Source organism: Nomia melanderi, chromosome 7 (genome assembly GCF_051020985.1).
Source record: "Nomia melanderi isolate GNS246 chromosome 7, iyNomMela1, whole genome shotgun sequence".
Classification (NCBI taxonomy): Eukaryota; Metazoa; Arthropoda; class Insecta; order Hymenoptera; family Halictidae; genus Nomia; species Nomia melanderi.
The window spans coordinates 5,943,909-5,957,928 of NC_135005.1; the positions used below are offsets into that span (position 1 = coordinate 5,943,909).

The 14,020-nt window shown below is 45.8% G+C and overlaps 1 protein-coding gene across 5 annotated transcripts in view; it reads right to left on the reverse strand.

Annotated features, from left to right (window-relative positions):
- The window catches only part of klu (zinc finger protein klumpfuss), a 346,064-nt gene that overhangs the window by 179,386 nt on the left and 152,658 nt on the right, over positions 1-14,020 (reverse strand). For 2 of the 5 annotated variants that reach the window (XR_012998906.1, XR_012998905.1), the window contains exon 1: positions 6,148-6,296. The exons of the other annotated variants lie outside the window; for them this stretch is intronic. The gene's annotated coding sequence lies outside the window, so the exon portion shown is untranslated. Of the gene's footprint in view, positions 1-6,147; positions 6,297-14,020 lie in introns of those variants that run through there. 5 annotated transcript variants of the gene reach the window in all.

Genomic DNA, 14,020 nt, shown 5'->3' on the forward strand with positions numbered 1-14,020 from the left:
TCTTCTGAGCATTGTTTTACTTTTCCAGAGGTAAGAAGGCGAACACGCGTGCACCTTTGTTACATCGTTTAGTCTACTAGTCTAACTTGCCGTTATATTTATTATATTATCCTTGACCCATTCACCGATATACAGCATGCAACAAAAGTGTTACCAATCGTAAGTTGACCACCTAGTTGACCATAATTCGATCGGTTACGTGTGACTGTATAGACGAACAGCAAATCCGTATCGAAACCGAGATGAAAAAGAACGAGAATTCACTGCTCAGACTCACGTTCTTGAACTCATGAATTTACGGGTGGCCATTGTCGTCTTGCGACTGGATGGAGCCGTTTTGTATGGAAATAAAGGTGATTGCGCGTGGAAAAGCCGAGTGCTTGTAGAAATGTGAAAGAAGAGTGTTTGGAACCGAGCGGCTGGGACTGTAAGAATGAGGTGTGAAAACGCAGCGTGTAAGTACAGTAAGTTTTGGTTATGGACAAGAGTCAAAGTATGAGTGGAAAGGGATGAGTGTAAAAAGGAAGAAAGAGTAATTGGGGGTGAAAAATATACATAACCTCATGGATGCTCGGCGGCGACGGAGTCGAGCGACAGAGTTTATAGCGAATGGTGTACGTCAGAGTAGCGTTAATTGTTTTGCGTTTATTCTTCCTTTATTATAGTCTATGTTAGTAATAAACTGTTACGTTCATTATTTCATTATTAACTTTGAGTCTTGCCAAACTTTATTGATCTCCCTACGATCGAAACTTCCTACAGAACCATACGATCGAAGACGCAAAAATGCAAGCGCACCGCGAGGTAGGCGTGCGAGGCGGTCTGTTAATTAAGACATTCAACGTTCCGGTCGTGAGCGGAGGCGCGCTTACCCCGCACAGCGTTGGGAAAAAACCGTTGATCGGGGTGAATGCGCGTCCGCGGGGGCTGATACCGCCGCGTGATCGAACGTTCACGCGTGATCCCTCTTTCCCTCTCCTTTCCTCTCTGTTTCTCGCGAGCGTGCCTCTCGTTACCGGCGCGTATCGGGAGAGGTCAAGCTCGGCACTGAGAGGGGGAGGACAGGCGGCGAGGTGAAACGGAGGCGAAAGAACGAGGAAGGCAGCGGCAGTGAGGGAGAGAGGGATCGAGGCTCTCGGATCGACGCGTTTTAAGGCATCGGAGGCTCACGCTCGGCGAGGAGAGGGCGGTTCGTCCCATTTACATCGAAGGCGGCCCGCGGAATGGCAGTCGAAGGCACGAAGGCCGGCAGCGATAAATAACGTAACTCCGCCCAAAATATAAATTGAACGCTACCGGTGTGTGGTCCCCGTATGGGTGCCTCTATACTCGCGCTCCCAGCCACCTATTAAACCCATGCGATCGTGTGCGCCGCGGCCGCGTTATCGTTTGCCCCTGCGCGCCACGATCTCTTTTCTCTTCCCTTCTTCTAACGTTCTCCCTTGCCTCCTCTCTCTTTCTCGCGCGCGCTCTCTCTCCTCGCCCGAGTTTACACGAGAATATTAATACCAGCGCGCGGGTTACACGCTATGAAATATCGACCGTTTTCGTGCCGCGCGCACGTCTTAAGGGCTCCACTTTGATCCGCACCGGGTATGATAAGAACGGACATTCTTCATGGCTAGAGCATGCTCCCGGTGCTGTGTACCCCTCTCTTATCGGCGATAGTATAGCACGATGGAGTGATGGAAATCAAGCGACCAATTAATCTTTTGTGCGTGGCATGACTTTATGGGCTTAGGTAAATGAGGGAAGTGTATTGAGAAGTATATTACTGAAAAACGGGAGAATCATGGAAGAGATCTGCGGATCGCAGTGACAACGTCCATAATCATAGATAGTATTATATCGTTGCTTCTTTAACAGGAGACAATCAAAGGATTATCCAGGAAATCGATCTTCTTTTAGAGTAGAGATACTTGAATTTTCACGTCCTTCGGTTCCTCGATAGGACATGCCTAAATTCCAATGCGTTGAATCCATAAACCAATTGGTACTCTTTTCTAAATAGAATAAGACGTGACGTCGAACGTCGACTTTGACAGACGCACAACGTAATCCCGCGAAGCGAAGTCAGAACGAATTCTTCGAGCAAAAGGATCACCGTTAATCGTTACCGTCTAGAGCAACCGTTCCCTTTCTAAGGTAGACTAATCTCACGGTGGCGCAATTTATCGCGGGTATCGATAGCATCGTCGGTACCGGTACGCGTACCACGTAATATAAATCGCTTGCAAATTGCCTGGTTCGTTGCGTAATAGTCGGGCGTAACACAAACAAATGGCGTATCGAGTAATTATCTCTTATTATTGGATGTACGTGCGACGAACGGGTTCCGAACGGGCGATCGTTCCTAGGCGAACGACATTTGGTGGCTAGCCATTGTGGTGGCTGGCTTATCGCCGTTCTTATTATTTGTATCATTGTTCTCGTCCGCGGCTCGGCCCGACACGAAAGTACCGCGAGCGTTGCGCGATAATCGCGCCGGAGACAATGAGATCGCGGGGAGCCCGGAATACGACGCGAAACGTCTTAATGCGCCTCCATTGTTGTCTGGTACGTGTTCTGGGCGCAGGCCCGGCCGCGATCGACGGAAACGCGATGATTTTCTATGCTCCGCTACTTATCGCAGAGCGGTTATGGATCACTGGTTTAACTGGAGAATCAAAGGAATCGGGAACGGCCGTATCCGTAGGAATCGCAGATCGCCATTGTTTTCTACGTTCTTTCATCCCGGAAATCGACCGTTTCCTGCTCCGATCGCGAAAAGTCTGTTAAGCTTCCATAAATCAATGAAACGCATAAAGAGCTTCGAAGAAATGCGAAACGAAGAAAGATTCTTTCGTATTCTAATTATCCAGAAACCCCTTGCGAGAGGAATAAAATTTTATTTGATTCCGGTTCCCTCGAATTCGCCCAGAAAAATGCAAATTTGCATAAAGTTCCGCAGTTTAATGATTGGACTGCGGATTTCATGCATTCATTACAGTCCCGGTAGGCTCGCAGTCCGTATAGCGAAGAATTTAATGGAGTTTAGCGGTGCTTTCATTCCAAAGAAAATTCGTCTTAATAAAACTTTCCGTAGAAAAACCAAATTTCTATTCGTTTGTTACTTCTGCGAATCGAGTGACGATAACTCGCGATTCTTGACTTTGCTAATTACATCCAGCGTTCTTGGTATTAGCAATTATTTAGTATTTTCCGCGAGATCTCGAGATAAGGTGTGATCGAATGTCCTGTCGGAACGTATATTTTCCGATCGAGACTTCTAGGAAATCGGTGTGCCGCTTGTCTTCGGTACTAGTTTCTGCGCATTTCCACTTGATGTTACATAAAACTGTCTCATAGTTTATTACTTTGCATGTAGTTCCCATAACTCTCTTATTGTGCCTGTATCCTTTGCAAGCAAAAACGACGACCGGTGTTGGAAAAAGGAAAAACGGATTACGAATAGTACAATGTGGCCCGAAAACGCGGAACACTTCGATGAACGTGTTTAGGTACGTATATAATATACAACCTGAAATAACCTACATAGATTACAATTACTTTTATCGCTCTCATAAATCAAAATGAAGATTCCAGAAACAGTGTCCTCGCGTTCAATTTAACCTGTTGCCTACCGTCGTTCTCCTAATCAAATCAAATTACCGTAATTCGATAAATTAAATAACAATTCTTCGTAGAACTTTACTTACTGTAATATAATAACGATTCATTTCTTTCATTTAAACACACAGAATTCTCTCACGCCGTAATTTATTTCACTAATTTCATAAGTCTTCTGATCTTATAACGTGCTCCTCAAAACATCAATACTGACCATTCTCGTCCTGCAATCAAACTATCCCACAATTACTATAACGTCGTGTCGTTTCGACGAACGTTTCCTCCGTGGTCACGAATTCCCGTCGACTTTCCTCGGTCGTGCTCCCGGCCGAAAGGCCGCGATAAGGCGTCGATTGAATGGCGCATTACCGCTTTTGTCACGGAAAACCTGTAGAATGCGTGCTGCCGCCGACGAAAGCATTTTTTTTCCACGGCAGGGTCGTAAGGTACACAGGCGTTCACGGGAGAGGCAAGAGTTCCATCGGGGCGCGTTCGTTTGAGGCCGCGCAGCCAATATCCTACCTGCCAATAACCGTTTCCCAAGCTCCTTTGTCCACGGCGATAGGTGTATAGGGCCGCGTACACGGAACCCGTTTACACGACGTGTTTACAACGTGGAAGTGATTCCCGAGTGATTTTACACGCTGCAAGAAATTCGCGCGGGCGACGCCCGGAACGAATTTACGAGTCTCCTATTCTTCGCGGAACCGCACAGTCGAGGCCTGTCATTATTTCCCGGCGCGCGCGGCGGTTTTCTTCAATCTCGGTCGGAACGCGGGCCGCCTGTCTTGTCGCCGGGAAAATAAAGAATTTCAAGTTCTTCATAAAAGCGGACGATCGATCACGATTAAATAGGTATACCGAGCGGTTCTTCTATTTTGATCGACACCTGTCCTCGGACTCACAGACGTTCAATTAACGCGGCGCGTTTCTAACGTCAGAGATCTCGCGCGACCCAATCCGCGATTTAGGAACACCGTGACGGCCGATCATGACGAGGCGAACAAGATTCCAACGGCTAACCTCGAAATCCCGTATTCCTGCGTTGTGTTTTGGACTTTAAGAACAACTCGATAACGCGTCGAATCGAGTATCGCCTTTTCTCGTATCCACTTTTATAAGTGCAAATGCAATTAGGTTAATTGAAATTTGATACGTTGAAAGTTGTATGGAAAGCAGGATATAAGAAACACTATGGAACAGAAGCTCGAAACGTCTGCAAATAGGAATGCAAATTTATTAATTTCGCGATTTCACGGTTGGGACGGTAGAGCAGAGAAAGGGGTCAAACAGGCCGGAAGAGATATGCGAGAAGAATCGTTGGAAAATATGGACATCGCAGGACGGGAAATCGAGGTACGTACAAGGTGAAGAGTAAAAGAGAGCAAAGTTACTTCCTTCGACACTCTCGCTGGCTTCGCCTTAATTACTTCGCTCGGTTATTAGTCGACGGACGGTACACGCGTGCATACGTATGCACGGACGCGTAAAATCCGCGGCAGCAACCGATAAGTGATTCGTATTAAGATCTCGCAGGGCGTGGTGATAAATTACACGGTGACTTACACGAGTGTCCGTCGGCGTACGCTCGGCTCATCTTCGCTCCTGAACCGTGCGTGCTCAGCCCTAGGCGAGAAACCCATCTGCATAGACGCTCGCGCCGGAACGCGAACGGCGACTCCGCGGTAATTGGATAATCGATTTCTACCGTTAGCCAGAAATTCATGCCGAAGGGAAAGCTACCGACGCTTGCGGGGATTAATATTCGCGGCTACGAACGGACCCGAGCGAAATTCGAGGCTCGTTTCCATCAGTTCTCCCGTTCACGGTCCGTCGAGCAACTAATTCATGGGAATACTTTTATTCTTTGTTGCCGCATTAGCGGAAAATCCTAATTCGATTCGTAAATTTACCCAGAATTACTGCTACGGAGTTCGCATTAGCGCTCCGAGCGCCGTGCCACCTCCATGGCATACATTTCGCGTATCGAGCTAACGTCTAACGATATCCATTTGTCTGGTTAACGCCGATTTTCGATCGAGCCGATAATCTTTCGCGAACGGTTAACTAAATATAGAAATTCCGTTGGGAAGTGGTTCCACGAAACGCCAGTTTTAGACTGAAACCGACATCGCGGGGATCGATAAAGTTTCACTGGAATTACCAGACGGATCAAATTGACCTATTCCCAATTTCTTATTTTAGAATCATTGAAAATATGACAGATGATCTTTGGGGAGGTACTAAAGAAATTGATTGAATTATGACTCAATTAAAATCTCAATAGATGTACTCCTGCAGCTTTTCTTAGAAAGGTAAAAAGGGTCAATTCAAGTACTCGGTAGTTTTAGCGTTAAAGAAATTAACTTTGTCTTCGAATTCCTTAGAAATGCGAGAACACTTTTTTCATTCTTCAGAAGCTCGTTCACTTAGCATCGTTACATTATGGATTGCTTCCCGGAATAAATAAGACAATCGTCGCTGCAGTAATTCGACGAATCAACGCAACGATAGAACAAGAAATCACGAACCACTTACCGATTAGGTCTTCTCGCCTCTTCTACAAGTCAGCTCACGGAGCTACCGTATCAAAGCGCGTGGACTAGAGTCGCCTCGGCGGACGCCATGATCGTCGTCCGCGTGGCAGGTGCGCCTTGTCGTAACTTGACGAGCTCTCGGCCGGCAGGAGGTACTGGTAGATTACGAGAGGAAGACATAAGCGGCTCCGGGACCGCTCGCCGCACTCCGCTTTCAACCACCGTCCACCGCCACCTGGTGCGAGACTCGTATCTCTTCCTGAGGCTGCGGTACTCGCGTTAAAAGCCGCTAATGCCGGGTAGCTACTTTTTAAATAATGTCACTCGCGTGTTCTGCGGGTGCCGCCTAGTCGGCCGGTGTCAATTAGCCGCGACACGTGAAATACAATCAGCGCATGCCGTTTGGCGTCGACGTTTCGCGAAGTTATGGCACCACGGACAAGCCAATATGGCGTCGCGTCCGGCCGAAGAACACGAACTTCTCGTAGAGTGCCACAGGGGGAGAGACACCGGTGATGGGAAAGGTGGACGTTGCCGCGTCACGCTTCATTATCGACGGTTGTCTTTCCCATTTGCATAATCCTAATTAAGGGAGTTAGGGGATTGGATTCGGTGTCCCGCGTTTGTCGGGGAGATGGCTGAAGGGAGCTCGAGGTGGAAAGTCGACTGTGCTGTAAAGTGGATAATGGAGATTGAAAGTGATCGCTGGGCCGCGGATGCTCGTACGTGTTTAAAGATTCGGACAAGTTTTCGTCGGAAAGAAAGGAAATTTGAATGCTAATTCTTGCTATTCCGTCTGCGTGTGAAAAAATTCTTACCTCTCCCTTCAAAAATGGAGTGGATGAATCTGAGATGCTCGAGGTACCTATCCAATCAGCGACGATTAACGAAAGATGTTTCAAAATGGTTCGAATGCTAAATCGAATAGAGGGGTAAGATTGTATTCCGAGCTTGTGACTTCAGTTGCTCGATTTAAAGGAGACTATACCGATTCGACCCTGCATAAGACAGATCATGTAAAATACTTACCGCGGTATATTGACAGTATCAGTTGGCTTTCCACTTAGGCAATACGCGGCACAAATGAGCATAAAAAAGAGATTATGCACAGGTGATCTCGTAAATGCTTCCCTAAGTATGCAGAATAGAAGCAACTCGACTATAAAGAGAACAAGTTTCATAAAACCAAGCTTTCCAGGGTGTAAATTTAATAGTGTCCACCTCGTTTCAAATATAATTTTCCGACCGGGCAAGTTTTACTAATTTATCATGGCCTTTTTAGATATCGCCTTTAATAAAACATTTTATTCACTTTTTGCCAGCAAAGCGTATATAATACTTTATCCTCGTAAAAAGATATTCATGGACAAATTAACCAATCCGGTTCTTTCAGTTACTAGACAACTATCAATAGGTATGATCAATCGATCCGTGAAGAATTCACTGAGAACGCAGACAACGAGAAGATCTCGTACCCCCTGAACGCTAAATATTCGATCAAACGAATCGAGCTTTCGTCGCAACGCTAGGCAGCTCTTGGATGTAGAAAATATGTTCGTTAACAGTAAAGACGAGAATAGCAATGCCCATATAGAACTTTCAAAAATATTCCAAATCGTAATATTTGAATAGTTAAATTATTTCAACTACAATTTCACCTTCCAATACGATAATTTCGTATCGCCAAAATTACTAAATAATCTTTCGCAATCAATAATAATGATCATCAGCTCCTTATATCGATAACAAAAAAGGACACGTCGATTTTCAAATTGTCCAAATGTCAACGAAGCCACTGCTCTTCCATGAAAAACCATCGCACGAAACGTCCCTGTTTTTAGCGGGCACGTTCAATCTGTGGGTCTCAAACGTTTCCTGCCACGGCCCGTACGTAGGTGGGCCGATCGGAACAGCAGCGACGCGTTCCCGAACCATGGTGCTTGAAGGTGCAACCAGAAGGTTTTCAATTTGGAGCACCTGCCGTCAAATTGTACCCGTACATGATTGGGGCCGACCCGGTAGGGCAGAAGGAACGCGGAATATCGATGGGACGTGGAGTGGCTGCACCTTACGCCCTTTCAGCGTCTCGTATTCCCACTATCACCCTAAAAATCTCGCTTTACGGCGCCCCGTATCGACTTTAAGACGCAATTATCCCATCGCCGGGAATAAAACCGTCGCGCGAACGATCGATATAAATTGTTCCATTATACGGCTGCGAAATGGCTCCGGCGATCCTCTATAAATACGGTTTCCCGGGCGTAAAGGGAAGCGAGTTACCACGAATTGATTTATAGAAATCTTAACGCGTGCTCCTTCTCTAACGCTTATCTTCGTGGCGCGTGCTTGCTCAAACGGGCCATGATTTACACGCGATATATGTTTATTAAGCGTCCGGCGCGCGCGTTAGTGGCGGACGGTCTCCGCGAGATCAACGTGTACCGGGCGTATGTTTAGTTGGATTTTTCCACAGGAGCTGACGGATTGAAAAAGCGCGGCTGTTCGTGCACGAACTCGGTCGGCCACTTTCATTCCGTGTACACACCGTGACGGATCGGGTATATGCCGACTGGGATATTTAATTAACGACGGCGCGCCGGGCGCGCGCATTATGAAACCAGCTGCCCGGCGAACTGCTCCGTTTTGAAATTAAGAGGCCGTAAGGGAGGATCCCGGACGGAATATAAATTTCGGGGAAAAAACAGGCTTCCGCCTCTTTTAACTCGCTCCGCCACGTTATCCCGAAATTAATGAGAAACTGTTGCCCGTACTTTCACCGCGGCAACATCATCGCCCCAGCAAGATCGATCCTTCCGTCTCGCGAATGGGCGAAGGTGCTCGTAGACCGGTGACCGTTTTCTTCGATACACCTTTTTTCGCAGCTAAACAGGTATATACCTAGAAAAAATGTCTTGAAACTGTAGAAAGAAAATATCGCGAAACGATAACGAGAACCGCGCGAGTGGCCGTGAAAATTTATCCATGAAATCGGCTGTAACCAGTTTTATTCGGTTCGAAGAAGTACCCCTTCCTCTTTACCTTAGCTTAATCGAAAATTAATTCAACAGGTCGAAACCGCGAAACGTTCCGTTTGTCTCTCCTATTCCTGCGGCGTTTCATTCTAGAAATCAGTTGAAGTGGTCAGGCGGATAACGTGTCAACGGGTCGTTAGAGCCGTAAGAAGGCGGCGGATTTTACGGTTGTGATTTTCACTTGTATTGTGCGCGTTCGGGAATGCCCGCTGCTTTCGAAAGCTGGACACGCGCGGGCCATTACGCAGGGAATAATGCACGGCGCGCGAGCGCCAGTTGCGTCTTGATTTTCCGTGAACGATAGGAAACGGAGCCCGTCATAAAAGGTGACTTAACGGAACGGCAATTGCGCGTGCGACGGTACGAAGCCACGGGACGATCCTCGCGGGTTTATTTCTGCGAGCCGAGAGGACGTTAACGAGAATTACCGGCGATCAACGTTGGCGGAAACGGTAAGGGTAATTACCATTGACTGGTGGTGGACGGGTGCATCGAAAAATCCCGCGGAGCAATAAAGCCGCGATAAGGCCCGACTAACAACACGCTGTTTTAATTAACCGCGTATCGATTGGCTTCTCCAAACGATCATTGCGTTTCCAATCCTCTGTCGTGGTTCGAATTGCCCCGCGAAGTTGATAGTGCTATCTAATATGTTATACGTATTTACTGATATAAATACGGTATAAATTACTACAAATACGGTACACCCGATTCTATTAATTCCATCCCGTCCGCTGATTATTTATATGCCGCTAGCGTAAGTACTCTACTCTTCTACGCCACGGATGTTCCAATAAAAGGAGTTTACACGGAAGTCCATATTACAATTAAATAGATTACCTCTGGCTTATATTATTCCTTGCGTAAGCATCGTAATGGCATATTTAAAGGCGTCGTATTATCTTTTTCTCCTCATTTTTATCGGGCGATTACTTAAAATTCAATATAGGCAACAGCTCGATACAGTTTAACGAGCTTCCTACTTTACTCGGTGCCTAATGGAACGCTTAATAGAGAATACAAGTTTCCATTCGATTTCAGGCTACGCGTGGCTTCGATTATTCGCGTGCCTCGGTAAACAAAATTTTAATGTTTGTGTATGAATATGTAATGCACTTAATCGCGTGTCGTAGAGTCAGGGAATGATTCAGCGAAATGTACATCGTAATTCCTTCGAAATTATTACCTTTTAATTTCTTTCGATGCTCCGAAAACACACAGTTATTTTCTTTCGTTCGTATACTCCCACGAAAAAAGGACCAAGAAGAATCAGGTATATCGATGGCGATATCAACCAAACATTCCCGCGGTAGGTTTGCATTTTCCAGTATCGATAAACTCGATTCCATGAAATTCCTGAACGACGACGTGCCTACCGCGTCCGCGCACGCTATCGCTGTACGCCTTTCGCCGGATAACCGCGTGTATATTACAATCGCCATTAAAATTACGGAAGAATGCTATCAAGTGTCAATACTTGCTTAGAATTTCATCCGCACTATTAATTAAGCGGTCGTAAAACGTCGCTAATCAACAATATTAAAGAGTCGTCGATCGAGCGGCGTGTCGTCGTTACGGGGCTGAACGGAGGCGCGGGTATTTCGCTGGCACCGTGCGCCGCGGTTCGCAAAAACCCGCGATCGGGCCACTCGTTCCGCGCGGAACCCATGAAAGTCGTCGTAGAATAAATTAACGACACACCATTTGATATACCGCGTCCCGCAAAAGACATATCTTTGATATTTTCGCCGCGATCATCAGTTGAAACGTAAATACCTGCTGGAATTAATGGTTAACTGTTCCTGAAGACTTTTATCCGGCCCGAACGCGCAGCACTCGCAACCGGCCATTAACGCGATCATCGTCCCGTTGAAAAGTGCGCGTGCGTTAATACCGGGACGGATCTCATAATGATTCACGAATAAATAACGAGCGGGGTAATAATGAGTAAAAGCGATCGGGATCGCAAAAATTTATACGATCTTTATATCCGGCACGTGTGCCGCCGCGGATCACGCTCGATCGCGCCCGTGCCGTGCCGGCGGGCGACGCAAGCAGAAAAAAGAATATATGTGTAATGAACCAGTAAACGATGGGAGCGTGATATCGATTAATGTTTATACGGGGCGGGAGGAAGGAAACGTCGGCAGGGATGGGGGGAATGGACAAGAAGAGCGCATTTGTCGGTCAACTTGAAACGAGTCGCTTGGCGGAACGCGATGCACGGCGCGGCCTCGCCGTAAATCCTGGAACCGCGGATGCATTCCTATCATTGTATTTGACCGGGATAAGGCCTAAGCATTTCCATAAGTCACTAAGCGAGACGCGGCTGATCGGACCTCATTCCTCGAATATTAAACGCGCCGCGATGTGTTCCTTCTCCGTCGACGACAGGCCTACGCTTCATTCCGGAGCCGAGCGACGACGATTCCCGACGATCCCTGGGAATATTTATTCGCCGCTCGCAAATTCGATAGAACGGTACTCCTCGTGAGGGCATGTGGCCACTCGACAGGACAAGCGCTTCGTCGAATGACTTTATCACGCGATAACGCATTCACTGCTAAATTGGAGCTCGTTGAATCGATTGGACGATTAAAATTGATTTTCTAACGAAACTGAAAGTGGACGGTTAATGTTCCAAGATATTCATTACTGTGTTAATCTTCTTTAGTCTTCTTGCATCTCGAGATGCAATGGAATTCAGTTTGATTGATACATCACGCTGAAAATTTTTAACACGTTTTCTACCGCGACCTTATTAATCGGCTTTTCGATTACAGATACTTGACAATGTATTACCTATTCAAATTACGCTGCTTTAAAACAAAACGAATCAGAATGATGTAACGGGATTCCCTTACACTTTGATTTGAAAGTTACAGACCTTCGCAAATAGAAACATACACTTCTACACCTTAGCGAAAATTATATGGTCAAGTGACAGACTGGATTTAGCGCGGTAAGGAAAGTGTTAAATTACAATTCTGCGTAAAGGTAGAATTTTTTTGCTGCGAAATGAAATGATGTTAGAGTTTGGACTTCAGTCCTTTGTTTATTAGAAACTTCTATTCAAAGCCGCCTAAATGATCAGAACGAATGGTGCCATTATTGACGAAATTATCCGAGACCCGGTAGCTTTCATTCAGACACCCCGAGAACAGACACGTCGAGTCGAAAAATTTTTGAGGATGAATTACACATATGCTCGGCGCGTATCTTCACTCGTGATAAATCACCAGAAGTGTGGGAAGACGGTCCCGATTATAAAGAGACATTAAGTGCTCGCATCCGTCGACGCGCGGGTCGTCATATGTTTCAAGCGAACGTCCCGCGCAAGGTGTTCCCGAGGACAATAGCCGGAAAAATTTTGAGTTCTACGATGACTAGGGTGTTACAATGCCAGTTGGTATTAGGGGTGAATCACAAGTTCGCGCGTTTTTCATAGGTTATTGCATCTTCACGTTAATTTTTAAAGAAGTGTTAAGTAGAAACTGGTTCCTGCTCTTAAGAATTTTAAAAAGTTGGTAAGAAATTAATAACATTCTTAAATTCTTTTAACAGTTTCTCTCCTTTATATTGTGTACTTTCAAATATTTATCATAATAATTTACATATTTATTATAAATGTGTAAATATAACTAATAAATATATAAATATAATGCATTGTCTTTGTTTTCCTGACGAAACTTCTTTTGAAAATTTAATTTTACACTTTTTCTCCTTCATCCTAATCGCTGAATTAGTTAAGTCCAATAAGTACGGATAATTAATTGGTAAAAGTAAAAAAAAAACTACAATTGCCTAGTTATGAGTTATCTTTATAGTCGTCAACGTTGCCGGTAACACGAGGAAGTCTGAGCAGCAGACGTACGCTCCAGAGTTTCCACAGGCTTTCCGTGTGGGTTTCACGAGGGTGTGCGTCGCATCGGCGGTGTTTTCGCGTGGTTGGCACAACGAGAGGACAAACGACGACACGTTGCGCTGGACCGCTCGGCCGATCCACCCACGGCCGTCCGTCAAGCGAAAAGCAACCGTGTCCAAACACGGAAACCCGGCGAGGGTGGTCGCGCACGTTTACAGCATTCCCAACAAAAGCCATTGTGCTTGGTAAGAAGTATTTTAACCAGGTGCACCCGGAAAGATTAATTTCCCCTGATTCAATCCGGGGGATCGATCGTAACGAACGCGTTAGCCGGTTTTCCTCTTGCAATGAGAAGCGTTCTACGTCGATACTCGTCACGATATTGCTGGCGTCAGTGGTGTATCGAGATTTCGGATCTCTTCAGATGTACCTATAGGTGTTGGAGAAAATAGAACTCTTTATATTTGAAAGATTTGTGATTGACGTAGTAGAATCTAATTACCTTCCAGTAGAAATAGACTAACTACAAAATATGCTACATAGGTGATGGCTACTACTTCTAAACAAACAGTAAAATATTTCTATTTTCTACTTCCAAACAATAGAATATTTCAATATTTTATAGTTTAATATTTTCAGTTTAGACAATTTTATTTTTAATTTCATGTTATCTTTTGTTAATTTCTCGAAAATGAGAGCGCGAGAAACGCACATTTTTCGAAAATCGTGTTCTTAATTCACCGCTGTAGGATATCGTACGTATGAAGGATCAACGAGGCACCGTTGCAACGAAATTCTATATCGAAATAAAAACTTTGCCTTTTCGGAAGGCAACGCAGGCCTCCAAAGTGAATCCGAGCGTTGTCGTTCGTTTTCGAATGACAGCGGGCCGACTGCGCGCGCCCGGTTTGATACGATCGGGTCAAGATCGGCCGGGAGCCAAGCAAAAGGCCGTTTGCCAGCCAAGAGCAAAACCG